General features: G+C 40.9%; 1 long non-coding RNA gene across 1 annotated transcript; it reads right to left on the minus strand.

Moving 5' to 3' along the window:
• Positions 1-1,044: 1,044 nt before the first annotated feature.
• Positions 1,045-3,179, minus strand: LOC147194000 (uncharacterized). The gene is made up of 3 exons (XR_015102986.1): positions 3,090-3,179; positions 1,841-2,215; positions 1,045-1,136 (listed from the first exon to the last, which is right to left on the minus strand). It is a non-coding gene; the product is annotated as an uncharacterized LOC147194000 (long non-coding RNA).
• Positions 3,180-4,619: the final 1,440 nt, after the last annotated feature.

The following is a 4,619-nucleotide window of genomic DNA, read 5'->3' on the forward strand; positions in this document are numbered from 1 at the left end:
ATCTTACAGCTATTTTTTAAAATATGTATTGATGGTTTTACCAACACACAGCCATAAATGATGATCAGGGTAGTACGACTAATAATGCCACTTTAGTGAATAACTACTCCAGTCACTGAGGCCAGTGAGCTAGGTAGATAGTAGCTGGTTAGCGATTAGCCAGTTAACTGAGGAAAAAGGGGTTCTTTAAGTGAATTTGATGGAAGCTAAATTATATCGATCTTAATGTCAATTTATGAACTTGTTTTTAATTTTTTTAAATGTTTGATAAAGGCTAATCAGTTCAAAAACAGAGCCATATACCGTATTATAAAAATAATAATATTTGAATAACTCACAAGGTGAGCTAGTTAGCTGAGGAAAAATCATCAAAAGATGGCTCTTTAAGAAAAATGCGCCCGGGGTGCAACTAACGATAATTTTAATACCGGTAATCATGAATCTGTCGATAATTCTTTCTGTTCGTTGGTAAAAAAATTTTTTTTTCAATGTTCTTTTTTTGGGGGGAGGGGGGTGTAACAAAATTGCCCTAAATCAGTCAAAGCTAACATAATAGCACAGACACGTTGCATCAAACTAGCATATTTGTTGAACATTGTACAGCTTCATCTTAAGGTACAATTTTGCTTTTTATTTTTGATACAGTGAGTCTAGCACTTTTGCCAACAACTGTCCCAAAGGTAAACGGACCTCCATTTAGTTATTGCAAACAGTGAGTCTAATATGCTTTCGATATGCGTGTTTATACTGTACTGTATTTGACTACAGTACAGCATAACCATAGTGTGGTCACATCATGAAATGAAGCAGTTCTTTGTGTACACAGGGAAGTTGTAACAGAACGTACACCTGGACTTTAACCTGCTAGCCCGGGTTCGTGTTTAAGAATAGCAGACAAAATGTCATGCTTAATAATATGAGGCAAACACGATTTTCAGGAATATTTATTTACCCAAAACATGTTCATGTATAATTAGCCCTTTCAATTTAAATCCAAGTGCACAGAAATGTCTCGAACATATCCCGCCAAAACTGAAATAATTTATTTTAAAAATATGTTATGCTGATTCCTCATAGAAGCCGTCTTGCTTCTCACACTCTCCCAGTGTACTTGAGTACTCCAAAGATACCGCCACCTAAAAGGAGAACATCTTTTATGACATTGTGGTATTGTTACAACCATAATTTTTATCAGTTTGGTAAATTTTAACAAGGAATCAGGAACATGTTCTACCTATTTAGCCTGCAAATCTGATCCGAGAAATGGATTTTGAAACTGGTTAAATGCTGGCGACTAAACTAAGTGGTCAAGATAGGAGGTCGATCCGGAGTGTCCCCTGCCAAATGGACGTGAATTTTGTGCCTTCAGACCAGCTCTGGAGATATCATTGGATTAGGCGATGGAGCATTGAGCCAGGATTATCATGTAAAAGGCCACAGTATGAATCACTACAATACGGATGCGTAATTAAGACTTGGTTTGGTTAAAAAAAATGTGGAAATCGGGACCATAAAACGGAATCTCAGACTAGTTCATGGATGTCAAGTGGACATACCGTAACGTGAAATTCTACGCTACCAGTACATCCTCAAAAGACCAAAATACAGGCACTGGGATATTATGTGTATTTACTCCAAAAGGTACAGTACATATTACTAAAGTAGGAGGTTGAAGTGCAAGATGGCTTCAGAGTGTCCCCTGCTGGTCTGTAGGTATCGTACACAATAAACCTGGGGACGTTCAGGATTTACCTTGGGTGAACCGACAACGTCACAAATGTTAATGACTCCTGTGTCCTTGAGGAAACAAAGAAAGAGGTGTGGTTCAAACTAGACTCACCGATAGCGGCCACGCCGGCAATAGAACCAATTGTGATGCCTGCAATGGCGCCGTCTGAAAGCCCCTCAGACCCACCTCCACCACCACCTTGACCCCCAGTGATGGGAGTGGTCTCTTTTGCTGGGGTAGTTGGATTCGGTGATGGAGATGAGCCAGTTGCTACTGTGGTGGATGCCGCGGTACTGGTTGTCATGCCTGGATCAGGTGTGACGGTTCCTGGACCGGGTGTAGTTGAACCTGGATTCGGCGTGGTCGAGCCTGGATGAGGTGTAGTTGCTGAAGTTGAGGAAGGAACAGGTGTACCCGGGGCAGGAGTGGGTGTCACCGTGGTTGAATGTGGGGAAATTGCGCTTGTCTGCCCTCTGCACAGCATGGCTGTTAATGCAAAAAGAAGGTTAAGCGTACACACGGCCCTTAAGCGTCACTCACAACTCGCCATAAGATTTTGATACTCGGTTTGGTAGCTCACAGCCAAAACGCAAGGTCACAGTGAACCTGGAGCAAAGTATGGGTGGAGTGTATGTATAACACACGGGAGATCAGTGCATATCCAGTGAGTGTGGTGTAAGTGTGAATTATGATGTTTTTATTTTGCGCGAGGAACATAGATCATGATGCATCTATCAATGGAAGTGTGCCTGTGTCCCACACTGAGTCTATTTGTTGATTAAATTAAGTTCAATGTTAAGGGCGAAATGACTGATTTCCATCAACACCACACGCAGTAGACCAAAGTGAGAGGTACTTCTCTCTTCGGGCTTGGATAAATACAAGTGTGGAGTACTTGTGTATAACTCCTGTGGCACCCCACTCTTATGAGTACCGTGTGCTTGCAAAGCACCTGCAGACAAAAGGAGTATGGGCCCCATACACGCTGTATGCAGTGTTTATTTTTTTTTTGCATGTCTGCAACCTTCTACGATAATGAAAATACCCAATTGTCAGGTGGGATTTGAATGAGGGAGGAATTAATCTCACACACGCCCTGGACCACACTCACTGCAGGTAATGATAATCGGTTTAATCTTTGACTAGTACTGTGCTCTTAACAAGGACGATCCCGTTTTGACAAACACTCTTAATATTTACAGCATGATAACCTTTGGCTTTTTATGACGCGGCTTGAGGAAACCGCTACCAACCTTTCCCTTTTTTTTTTGGTAACAGTATCAAACAACTATAGGAAATTTCTGGGATCTGAAGATCCGGCAGTTTTCTTGAGATCTATAAAAATTTCGTAACGTCGTACCTGTACCAAGGAGGCATAGGGTCAGGGCAAGAAGATCCAATTTCATCTTGTTCACAGTTAATGTTTCAGGAAAAGTAAACCAAGGAGAAGTCTGAAAAAAAGAGTGTTCACCAACAACAAAGTACATGTTTAATCTGGGCAAAAACAAGCATGTTCTAGGCGGGATTTCTGACCTTGGTGTTTGAAAAATCTCGGAATTACTCCTCAGCATGCTCGATAATATAATAATACCAAAACAACCACTATCCAGGTAACCCTGGAAATGTATCGATCTAATGTAGACACCCAAAACCTTAAAATGATCGTTCATATCTATTCTCACGCTCTTTGATACAGTATTTTCATTTGCGGATTTTACAAAATTATAAACCCCTAACCCTTCTGATGTAGAACCCAAGTTATAGCAAATTGCAGCCCCCACCCCCCAAAAAAAAAACATCCCCAATGGAAGCTTAACTCACCTAGGACTCTTGGAGTTGACACCAGGATGTCCGTGGTTGCGAGGCTCTTTTTATCCACTGCCACCATCCAGGATCCTCCCTTCTTCATTCGCTGTTACGTCTCTCGTACACACACGCACACCCACCCACACACACACACGAACACACACACATTGCAAATACATTGTCCACTACAAGTGCTATATCTGGATTTTTTATGGCTTCCTCATCAGAGCGAGTGCGCAACATGGCTTGTAAACGTCATTTATTGCCTGTAGTTTTGGTGATTCATTATTAAAAAAAAAAATGAAGTCAATGAAATCAATGTTATCATTTCAGCACGTCAGTAAACTTTTTTCACCTCCAAACAAGAAAACATGAACTCATGTTCGCGATGCCAATGGGAATCGCTGATGTAACGATATTTAGCCACCTTTCATGATAATCTCCCAACACAGTGCTATATTATCTTAACATTGCAAAATATTGTGCGGTTGATATTCGGTGCCATCCAATACCGTGAAATGCCCCCAGTTGTGAGGACGGGGTATGTGTAAAGCTGACATTTTATAGCGACCTGATCCTGGTGTATAGACACCACATCGTAAGAGTTCATGTGAAGTATTGCAATGTTGATATTTTGTAATACTCACGACTATGCCATGGGCTCATTTGGTGTGACATGACATCTGTAAAGCTGACATTGTTCTGATGTGAGGATCTGGATACAATTTGCTAAGAGTTTACAATGCAAAATTTCACAATGACTATCTTTTGCAATGATAGACCAAATATCATCCTTTGGTCCACAAAATGGCCCCCGGGCCACAACTTTGAGACCCATGTAAAGTCATCAAAGATAGATCGGAGTTTTCCTTTCAAGTAATGCTGATAAACGTACATATAAGTTGAACTTTATTATATAGGATTGACTTCCTGCCCCATCAGCTATAAAAATGTCGTAAAATTCTTTTCGGATGAAATGAAACTGACTGTGCACTTGGTGGACACTTCATTAGGTACCCCTTCACAAGCTCATCGATCCAGTGAAAATCGAAAACTGTCACACTTAAAAATGACAACGTTCATT

The sequence above is a fragment of the Hippocampus guttulatus genome, chromosome 15, assembly GCF_054856545.1.
Source record: "Hippocampus guttulatus isolate MCC_2025c chromosome 15, RoL_Hgut_1.0, whole genome shotgun sequence".
NCBI lineage: Eukaryota > Metazoa > Chordata > Actinopteri > Syngnathiformes > Syngnathidae > Hippocampus > Hippocampus guttulatus.